Below are 12,349 nucleotides of genomic sequence, written 5' to 3'. Positions count from 1 at the left end.
GATGCCAGTGCACGTGAGATGGCACAGATGTTGGTAGAGATCGGAGAGGAGATACGCCATTGGAGGACACTATATGAGAGTGCAGTTCCACCAGAGCAGAGAGCAACATCATATCGGGCACGATCGAGGACAGAGCAGGCCACGTTCTCAGAGGTCAGTGAGCAGCATGGGGGTGAGTGGACCTATGAGACCACCATAGCCAGGACCAGGGGTAGGAGGGACATCATCCTTGAGACATGGCAAGGATGAGGAGGACAGAGGGAGCACCCAGTGACAGAGGCATGTACTCCTTATGATAGAGACATATGTAGTGTGACATTTATGTAGTCAGCCTGCGGGCCATACTTAGGACAGACAGTCCAATTTTGTACTCCGATATTATTGTGATATATGATATGATATGCAGCTATATGATGGGATACAATGTGTTATGACTTATGGTTACGTTCCATGTATGGATGTCTTATGCACTGTTTATGTACCATTGTGGAACATGTATGAATATATTTTTATGTGTTTTTGATGCATGTATAATATGAAAATGGATAAAAATGCTTGATATAATGCGAATGTACTAACCGATGAATGTAGGATGTAGCTTACGTGTTTTGGAGATCGGAGCACTAGACCAAACTGAATACCCAAATTGACGGAAGAAATGTTAGTAAGAAGAAATGAGACAAAGGACAGTTAGAGACGAAGAAAAACTTGCTTTCACTAATGCACTTTGTAGGTGAGAACCTTTATTTAATGTAGCAAAATGGATGCAGAGCATCATGGCATTGAAGGCCAGAGCTGAAACGCAACCCTTTTTGCAAAAGATAGACACATCGCACACAAGGAATGAGTGAAGAATCCTAGGGTGCATACATCAAGGGTCGAGGTATGTGCGGCATTCACAAAGCGAACGTACTTATCACAGACACCCAATGATATAGTTGCCCCAGTTTGTGACAAACATTCCATAAACAACAAACACAAAAAAAAAAAAAAGGGACCATGAACCATCCCGGTCACTCTAAATCACTCAGTGGCATCATCGAGCAACATAGGAACATGATCGAAGATAAATCAATAAATGATAAGACTCGCTAATTTCAACAAGTCAAACAAACATCTTGATCTTCATTGTCAAAAGTTGAAAATGTTGATAGGATGATCATGTTGTCTGGTTTCAGGACATGTTGTACCCCATCTAAGATAGGACACAGTCTGGTTTCAAGTATACCACACCCTGTATAAGACTCATGATAATGTGCCAAGGACGAATGATATTGATGTTGATTGATTGATATGACAATTTTAATCAGTTTGAATGTCTGGTTTGATTGAAAAAGTTCATCTGTGAATGCGTGATTTCATTAAAGCACAATGTGTGATTGCGTGTCGTTGGAGGTATGCTCAGCGATCTGTCTATGCACAAAGGGGATATTTATTGCAAAATGCTTGTTTTTTTTTTGTTTTTTTTTCAGGACTTTATTTGATTTTTTAGGAGTTTATTTCAGGACATTTTTCAATTTTTATGATTTGTTCAGGACATTTTTTATTTTTTTTAGATTTTTTTTTTTTAGGACATTATTTGATTTTTTTAATTTTTTTCAGGACTTTATTTGATTTTTTTGTAATTTTTTTCAGGACTTTATTTGATTTTTTTGTAAATTTTTTTCAAGACATTTTCAATTTTTATGATTTGTTCAGGACATTTTTTAATTTGAAAGTTCCAGTGATTGATCATGACAAGGGGCACGCACCCAATGCACATCTGAAAGACATATATAGAAACCTGGACCGAAACATATGCACAAGAAACTGCAGTATGCAAGACAATGATGTTGACCAATCACAGGCCTAGAACAGAACATTGGGTCAGAGTAAGCATGATAAACCTGCGAGGAAAAGTATAGCTAGAGGTCATGATAGATGACGGAGCAAGGATCTTTTTACACATGGTGCCTGTTTGCCAGGTTTTCACCATGGTACTTGCCCAAAGCACCTATTTGCCAGGTTTTCACTAGAGGGCGAATCATTTTTCTTTACTTTTTGTTCTTTTTCTTTTTTTTTTGTATTTTTTTGAGCTTTTTGATTTTTTTGTATTTTTTTGAGCTTTTTGATATTTTGTATTTTTTCAGGATCATATTTGAAGAATTGCTGATAGAAAATTATGCCCAGTACTTGCGAAGGTGCATACTATTTATAGGATCAGACAAAGGTTCACCTTCTGGGGTGGCAAGCTGATATGCCCCCGAGCCATAGGCTGCAGTAACTATGAAAGGCCCAACCTAATTAGGTTCAAACTTGCCTTTGATGATGTCAGTAGATTGTGCATTCTTGGGGTTTGCCTTTAAAACCAGATCTCCCACTTCGAAGTGTCGCCCTTTGACCTTCTTATTATAAGAGCGACGGAGATGGTTTTGATATGCTTGTAAATGTGTCAGGGCTGTCTAACGTTTCTCATCTAACATCTCAAGCTGATGCAACTGAGAGACTCTATGCGTCTCATCATCAATCAGATGTTGCAAGGAAACACGCAAAGAAGGAATCTCTGCTTCCAAGGGTAAAATGGCTTCCGCACCATACACCAAGGAATAAGGTGTTGCGCCAGTAGGTGTGCGGATAGAAGTGCGATAAGCCCATAGTGCTAGATTCAACTGTACATGCCAATCTCGACTAGTGTCATTGATAACCTTTTTCAGGATCTTGATAATGGTTTTATTTGATGCTTCAGCTTGACCATTACCCTGTGGATAGTATGGACTGGAGAAACGGTGTTGGATGTGAAACTTTTCACAGAGTTCTTTGACATCTTTATTCTTGAATGGACGGCCATTATCTATGACTATGGCAAGGGGAACCCCATATCTGCATATGATATAATTCAATAGGAATTTTGAAATTTGCACACTAGTGATATAGGTCATGGGGATAGCCTCGATCCATTTTGTAAAATACTTTGTGGCTGTAATGATAAACGTGTGCCCATTTGCAGATGTCGGGTGAATCTTGCCAATAAGATCCAATCCCCATTGAGAAAAGGGCCACAGAGATATGACAGAATGAAGCTCTTGTGCTAGCGCATGAATATAATTTCCATGGATTTGGCATTTGTAGCACTTCTTGACAAAATCATGAACATCCTTTTCTAGAGTAGGCCAATAATACCCAACATGAATCAACTTTTTGGCTAAGCTCAGACCATTGAAATGGCCCCCACATATACCATCGTGAACCTTGTGTAAAGCCGTTTGTGCTTCGTCAGAATCCAAACACCCGAGGAGGGTATGGTTAAAGAAACGACGGTAAAGGGTGTCGGCAATGATGACATATTTGGTTGTCTGTCGGATGAAGGCTCGACGTTGGTTAGCGAAAAGGTTAGGTGGTAGGGTTTGGGATTTCAAATATTGATAGATGTCATTGTACCACGGGGAGTTAGGACCAACAAGAACACACATCACATCTGTTGTCGGAATTTCAAAAGAAGGGACAAGCAACTGTTCAACCAAAAATTCACATTTGTCCATATTGTGGGGCATATTTAACATGGAAGCAATCGTAGCCATTGCATCTGCCGACTTGTTTTGCATTCTTGGAACTTGACTGAAATGGATAGCCGTGAATTTTGTCTTGAAGAAATCTACCATATGCTTGTAGGGAATAAGCTTTTCATCTTTTGTTTCATAGTCATCATTCACTTGATAGATGACTAACTGAGAATCTCCGTAGACTTGCAAATGTGTGATATTCCAATGGACCGCTACTCGGAGTCTTGTGACTAGAGCTTCATATTCTGCAATGTTATTGGTACAATGGAAAGTTATTCTGTAGGATTTGGGAATAGCATCACCTTGAGGGGTGACAAACAATATACCTGCTTCGGACCCAAACTTGGTATGGGATCCATCAAAATATAACTTCCATTCATTAGAAGATGTGAAAGCAAAGACTGATTCATCTGGAAAATCTGTCAACATGGGATGATCATCATAAATAGGAGCCTCGACCAGTTGATCTGCTATGATTTGTCCTTTTATCGCCTTTCGCTCCATGTACTCAATATCAAACTCACTAAGGATCATAACCCACTTTGCTAGGCGACCTGTCAAAGTTGCCCTACTAAGCAAGTACTTCAAGGGGTCAATTTTTGCAACTAGCAATGTCTGATGACTTAACATATAGTGCCGAAGCTTCTGTGTTGCAAAGACCACTGCTAAGCGTGCCCGTTCAATAGTTGAATAATTCAGCTCATAGCCCACTAGTGTCCGACTGATATAATAAATAGCCCGCTCTTTGCCTTTCTCATCCTGTTGGGCCAAGAGAACTCCTAGTGCCGTTTCAGTTGCAGAAATATACAATATAAATGGCTTCCCTTCTATAGGAGGCATTAGAATAGGAGGTGACAACAGATAATCCTTGAGAGCTTGAAATGCTGATTGACATTGCTTAGTCCATTTAAAAGCGACACCTTTATGCAATAAATGCTGGAAAGGATGACATTTGTCTGCTAATTGAGCTATAAATCGGCGGATTGACTATAGCTTTCCTTGCAAACTTCTTAGTTGATGGAGATTGGAAGGAGGAGGCATATCCATTATTGCTTTAACCTTGGCCGGGTCGACTTCGATGCCTCGGTGAGAAACAATGTACCCTAGTAATTTGTCGGTTGTGACACCAAAGACACACTTCTTTGGATTGAGTCTAAGCTTGTAAGTTTCCATTTGGTCAAAGATTGGGCCCAAGATTGCTAGATGACTATCTCTTGTGACAGATTTGCATAATAAGTCATCAACATAGTCCTCCATCAAAGTATGCATTAAATCATGGAAAATTGTCGTCATAGCTCTTTGATATGTTGCTCTAGCATTTTTAAGACCAAAGGGCATCACATTCCAGCAGTAAGTACCCCAAGCACATGTGAATGCAGTCTTATGTTGATCTTCAGGAGCAATGCGAATTTGGTTATAACCGGAGAAACCATCCATTAATGAGAGCATCTCATATCCAGCAGTCATGTCAACTATGATGTCTATATTTGGCAGTGGAAAGTCATCTTTAGGGCATGCTTTATTAAGATCCCTAAAATCCGTATAGATTCTGATACCCCCAGTTACTTTGCTAACTGGTACCAAATTTCAAATCCAGTCTGCATAATCAATGGGTCTGATAAAGCCCACATCTAGTAATTTTTTCAGTTCTACCTTGACCAAAAGAGCCACCTAGGGATGCATCTTTCTGAGTTTCTGTTTGACAGGCTTGGCATCTGCTTTTAATGGCAAGTGATGAAAAACTAGTTCTAGATCAAGGGCAGACATATTTGCATAGGACCACACAAAACTAATCTTTTTCTCAAGAAAGAAATTGACAAAATCTATCTTTTCCTATTTTGATAAAGAAGCAGCGAAATGAATGACCCTAGGGTTGTCAGGTGTACCCAAATTGATTTCTTCGGTCATTTGCACAAGCAATGTTGATTTATCCTGACTTGATAGGGGTATGTCCACTCTTCCACCTTTGGGCACCTCAGAGAGGTTTTCACTCATAGGTACGTCTTTTATTTTTACTTTTGTATGATCAGAGAGTGCCTTACGGTTTTCACTCAAAGACCTATCTTTTTGATTTTGTACTTTTTCTTTTCTTTTGTCATTTTTATGACTGGAAGATGGAGTTGACTCCCCAAAATATGTTGTGGAATCCAAATCAATAGCAAATCCTACCTTATGATCACCTTGTGGTATGCCTTCCCGTAGTCCAAGGAATTCTGCAATTGCTTCATCATTTTGAAAACAATCCAATGTGAGTGGTTCTTGTTGGTCATGTTGGATAAGCTGCGGATAGACAAGGGGCATGTCATCATCGGTTTTAAGGAGGGAGAGGGTTGAGATGGTAAAGATGTAAACGTCTGTGGTATCACTGTCCGAACTGCTCGCATTTGATTCAGAGCTTGGATCCCAGAATGACTCTATCCAAGCATTAGGACATGTTTTAGGAGGGGGAGTTATTTCATGTTTGTCTTCCATGGGCAAATCATCAGGGTCAAGGAAAACATTGTCAAGGGCATAGGAGCTAGAAGAAAAAGAATTCCACTCCCATTCATTGAAATCAGTTTCGGGTCGGGTATCCTCAGGTGTTGTTTCATCATCAGAGTCACGCCCCTTTCTACACGCGGTCATTTTGGTAGACGAGGGTCCAATTCGCAATGGTACAAAACCTAACCCTAAAGTTGGAGGTCGCATCTTGGGTATAATAGGTTCTAGCCTTCCTTTCTTGTCAGGGCCTAAGCCACTGCAGTCGTCATATCCTTTCTTCTGTAGCATAGTAAATCCTTTGCCGTACCGCTCCACTGGCAACCTGATAAGTGGTGTCTTAGTAGGATCCTTATAAATCCAGTCTATGACATCATCATCCATAGTTTCTTTGTCAAGTTCACCCCATCTTGTAAATGTAGTGGGGGGCTGATATTGAATAACTACCTTAGGTTCCTTTTGCATCAAATGTGGTTTGCCATATGATTTTGGAGATATTGGTAAATTCTCGATGAGGAATGTTTGAGCCATTGAATACTCTCCGCATCCTTGGTCCTGTATCTTCAATTTTCCTTTGACAACATCTAACAATTCATTAGGATCCACATAACTATGTGAGTGGGCCTCTCTATTAACTGGGACTTGCTACTGCGGGGAATCCTTTAGAGTAGCACAAAATTGAAATGGATAAGGATCTCCTGGAATTGTTATCTCAGTTCCATTGTAAGGATATTTTAAACATTGATGATAAGTGGATGGAACTGCTTTCATTGCGTGGATCCATGAACGACCAAGAATCATATTGTAAGGGAGATCGAGGTCTAGGACCTGTAGGAAAGTGTTTTCTGTCACTGGACCAACTCTGATAGGCAATGTAATTATCCCTTTAGATGGGCGCTCAACATCATCATATGCTTTGATTGTTATTCTTTTGGAAGAATCAATGTCATTTTCTGTATAACCAAGGCCAATGACCACTCTCAGGGTACAAATATTAAGACCCGCTCCGCCATCTATCAAGACTCGTCGAATTTTGCAATTATGGACAAAGACTTCAAGATGTAAAGGATCATTATGAGGGAGCTTATCAGGTGAAATATCATTATCAGAAAATGCAACGTGTTGGGAAACAGCTAGATATCCAATTCGGGCTTGAAACTGGTCAACATCAATGTTTGTCAGGATAGTGGACTCAATTAAAGCTTTATCTAGGACTGCGCAATGCATGGGGGACATTTTCAACAACTCAAGGATTGATATTTTTGCAGGTGTCTTTCCCAGATGATCTAGGAGATTATACTGACTTGCAGGAGTTGATTTGGGAGGAACTGTAGGAGCTCCTTTCAGGACTATTTTGGATCGACGAGTGGTGACTGTGCAAGGGGGATCTTGCCCCTTTATTCTTAGGGTGGAAACATACTCGTTTGAAGCTCGAAAGCAATTGATGACATTGTTATAACCAGTATTCGCATAATTTGCTATTTGGGTAGAGTTCGAAGAAGATGCTTTACCCTTGTCATGATCAAGCAAAGGAGTTTTGAAAATTGTATGATCAATGTTAGAGGTCGCGTTGGGCGGGTCTACCTCAATTACTCCTTGATCTAACCAATCTTGAATCATATGTTTCAATTGAAAACACGATGCAGTTTTATGTCCTTTTGACCGATGGTATTCACAATATGCATTATCATTCCACCAATGGTTCTGCCTTGATATCTGGTAACTTGATAAATTTTGCTTGTATTAATTGTTTCATTACTGACTCAATAGGCTCTCCTAATGGTGTAAACTGTCGAGGAGGCCCATCCCTTGATCGAAAAGGTTTTCGTTGCTGGTTTTGTTGCTGACCTTGTTGTTGATTATATTGTTGAGTGTATTGTTGAGTATGTTGTTGGGAGTGTGGCTGTTGAGTAACATTGCTCGCTGGTGTTTGATTTTGTTCCATAGTTGACATATTAGGAGCACTCAATTTCTTGATTGTAAACGGGGGTTGATTTGCATTCACCGCTCTTGCGTCAACAACTCCATCATCAGTGACATTCTTGTTTTTGTACCAAAATCTATTTCTGTCCCCTGAATTGTTTGTGTTGTCATTGTCTTTGTTGAGCTTAATAATTCCCTTAGCTACAAGAGCAGTTTCAATGTTCATCCCTTTCTTAATGAGTTTCTCAATAGTACTGGGACTTTTCAATTTGAGTTCATACATCATTTCTGGGACCAAATTTTGGATAAACAAGTTCACTTGTTGTTCTTCAGGTATATCTAGGGAAGAATGACTATACAAGCTTCGCCATCGTTGCAAGAAAGTCACTAATGGTTCACCTTGCTTTTGCTTGGTGTTGCATAAATCTGACATGGTCATGTCACTGTCAATGTTGAATGCGAAGTGAGATATAAACTTTTGAGCCAATTCCGACCAAGTCTTTATATTCCCTGGCAGATGCGAATACCAATCCATGGCTTGTCCTATGAGACTTCATGCAAATAAGCGCATTAAATATGTTTCTTCATAACTCACTTCAGTACATGCCACAAAAAATGCTCGAATGTGATCTTTTGGATTGTCATTCCCTTTATATTTCTCAAAATTAGGTGCCTCAAAATGCTTAGGGAAGGGAGGCATGTATAAGCTCTTGTCAAATGGATTAGGACATAAATCTTGATCTGTGTACAACTTCTTTGATCCTTTGGTTTCCAATGCTTCGACTTGTCGTTGCAACTTCTCAAGTTGTTGCGCAATTGTGTTAGATTTTGGAGGTCCATCATTAATCCTGGTGGGTACTCTTTGTCGATACATCATGTTTCTGATCAGTTGTTGATGCTCTGAAATTGCCGTCTTTAGTGTCTCCGGCATATAATGTTCTTGGTACACCTCTTGCTGCTGTGGTTGTACCATGCCTTGATATTGACCTTGTTGTTGTGCTTCTTGTGGTGGAATCATCGTTTGTAGCCTAGGTTGATATTGCAATTGAGGGTGTTGTTGATATTGCGTAGACGTCAATTGTGGTTGTGAAGTATGATAACTTGTTTGTCTTGGCACATATTGAGGCATATGTTGTTGTTGATGCTGACGAATCAGAATTTGTTGACTTTGTGCCAATTGTTGTTGTCTTGGTGTAAATCCCATCATTTGCAAAAGACTTTGTTTGGGAGGTTTTTGTTGTTTCTCCTTTAGATAAGGTATGACACTTGCATTGACTTGTTGTGTCATTTGTCCAATCCATTGTGATGGTTGCAAGTTTGCATTAACTTGTAATGGTGCAGAGGGCGCTGCAACTTGTTGTCGAATGCGATATTGTTGTTGTTGTGCATTGTTTGTTTGCACATTCGATTGTACCTTTTGTGTATTACTCAATTGTTGCAACATTTGCTGTTGATGCAAATCATTATCTGTATCTCTTTGTGTCGCCATTATCAAAGGATCTGTCACAATAGTTTGCATAGCCGGTACTTGAGTGTTTGGCAAATATATTGAACTTAATGGGACATAGGAACTTCGCTGCATTGTGGAATTGTTTTGGACATTGGTGAGATTAGGCATTCCAGTCATGAAGTTTTCTTGCATCTTAGATTTTGATCCAATTTTATGCATGTGAGGAACCTCTTCTTGTTGAGAGACAGCTGTCAATATTTGTGTGGTCCTCATTGGATCTTGTGTTACAGGTGTTGTATTAAATAATGGATTATTTATTGTTTCAAACGGTGACTTTTGAGGAATAGTCACTGTCAATGCCTTTGAAGCACGTTTACCCATCAAGGTAGGTTGAGTTTCTTGTTGCACATTTTCTTCATTTGGATGCAGAGAGAAATTTAACAGCTCACTGCCCTATTGTTTTTGCACATTGATTTGCTCACTTGAGGAGGTCACATTACTCATCATGTCAAGATATTTTTGTGGGAACATCTTAAAGACCTTGTTCAAGATTTATCCATCTTTTTTGTCATCTTAGGATCTTTAAGGAACATATCAACATCATCGGAAGCATTAGAATCTGATGAAGAATCTGGTAAAACATTTGGATTTGTCTCCTGTTGAATGCCTTGATCTGAACCAAATCCTTGTGAAAGAGTTTGTTCCTCATATAATGTTTGAATATCATGTTGCAGGTTTGGTTGATTCCAATCGAAAGGTGCATTTCCTCTCGGTGTTGGTGGAACACTCCCATGTCCTAGTTTCATGGGTACAAATACTGGTTCATATAATGGAGGTGGTCCAAGTTGAACCATTCCATATGGTGGCAATGATGTGTTTGACAAACCTTCAATTTGTACTGTTTGACTAGTTTGAAACTGTGAATTTGATATGTTGTCAATGGGTTGATACGTTGGTTCGCCCATCTTTTTAGATTTTGACCTTGTTTCAACAGGCATGTCACTATGAAAATGCAATATTTTTGGAATTTTTCAAGGATAATGTATGATATGCAACTAAATGAAAACTAAATAGATGAAAATGCAATCTATAGCAAGAATGCAACCTATGTTTTTGGTTGTTTTTCAAGATTTTGACAAACTTTTTGGAATGCAAATCTAAAAGAGACCCTTAGGAAATTGAAATGATGTCTAGACCTCAAAGGACAAAAGGACCAAGTGACAAAAAGACAAAATGACAATGTCTCCCCTATATGCTTGGATACTAAGCTAGGTTTGACCAAATGACATTGATGACAAAAAGACAAAAACTTGATAAGGTCTAGACTTCTTAACAATGACTTAGGGTTTATCAAAGATTTGCAATTACTCAAGTGTGACAAAACCTAGTTTTGACACTATATACAAAGGGACAATTACTATGCAAATGACCCTAATTATGATATGATAATGACCTAAGCTTAATGAAGAGACCTAGGGTATGCAAATGTGACCTAATGTTATGAGGACAAAGATGCAAATGCAAATATATGACAATGTCAACCTAAGACAAAAACCTAAGGTTGAATTATGAAATGGCATTACTCTAATGCAAGAGGACACATGCAAATGAATGACCCTTATTGATATGCAAAGGAGTATGACCTAGGTGAAACCTAACCTTGGTAGTTGACAATGAACTTGCAAAATGCAAACCTAGGATGAACCTAAATCTAAGTGACATGAATGTTTAGACAAGATTTTGAAAAATGTTTGACAACCATGTTTGAAGGTGTTTTGAACTTTGTTGAATGAAATACTCTTGTGTTTAACCTTGTTTCGAATCAATTTGTCTTGTTTTTGAAATGAGACACAACTCAACTTTTGACAAGCAAAGAAGACAAGGTATTTTAACTTAGACTCAAGACAATCATGCTCATTCACACATTTCTTATGGTAGGTAAGGACAGTAGGTACTTGAGAGGTAGACTCATTATGAGATTCAAGGAGAATACATAGATGCTTGACCCCATGGGCTCCCCTCCATGGCACTCACTTCTCAGGGCAGCCAAGCATCAGTCCCCATGGAAATCTCCCCATGGCGAACTTAGTATCTCTTCCAAGTATCCGAACTCCTCCTTCTCAAGCAACTAGAAGGATTTTTGGCCTCTAAATACAAGGTGTTTAATAAGGATTTATGTTAAGCGTTACTCCTTGGTGTCACACAAGTGTGATTGAGACATAAGTCCACCAAGATACCAAACAAATGTAGTCGCGCAAGCACGATTTAGACCACGAGGCCCTACTTATATGTTGATATGAGAAAGAGTCCAAGGGTCATCACTTCCCAAGTAACTACAATTCCCATGTAACCCTTCCTTCAAAGCTTTCGCCCATCAGGTATTTATTTATAGTGAGTTAGAATGCCAAGGTACTCTGGCTGTGCTCACTTTGGGTCATTCCCTTCTCACGATTGTCACTTGGTTGCAAAAGAAAGCAAATGGTTGGGAAGGCAGGCCCTCTAAAGGTAACAAACAATCCAAGACATGAGAATGGTATCGAAGATCTGGATTTCTAATCACCCTAAGAAGGATGCGAGCATACTCTCCTACTCCAATGTCAAACTCGACAATCAAAGCAAACACATGTTCATTCCATCCTACTTAGCAAACATACTAGGTGCCTAATTATGAATCACAAACACAAAGTTCGGTTGGAATACAAGGCAACCTGCAAAATCACTAAGTTAGAAGTTTGATTTGTTTGGTCTTTGACTAGCGAACCTGCATAAGATCTGTTAGTAGTTTCATTTTTGTCTTCACCATGCGTAATGCCAAGGTGCTGCACAAAGAATCAGTACCAAAGAAAACCAGAATACCAGAATAGAATGCAAAACAAGGTAACTTGCAAGTAAAAACACTGATTTTTACCTCTGTTTCTGGCCTTACACAGGCGCAAAATGTCTTAACACAGGCGTAGAA

This window comes from Cryptomeria japonica, chromosome 4 (assembly GCF_030272615.1).
Source record: "Cryptomeria japonica chromosome 4, Sugi_1.0, whole genome shotgun sequence".
In the NCBI taxonomy this organism is placed as follows: domain Eukaryota; kingdom Viridiplantae; phylum Streptophyta; class Pinopsida; order Cupressales; family Cupressaceae; genus Cryptomeria; species Cryptomeria japonica.
This window is presented reverse-complemented; position numbering follows the sequence as displayed.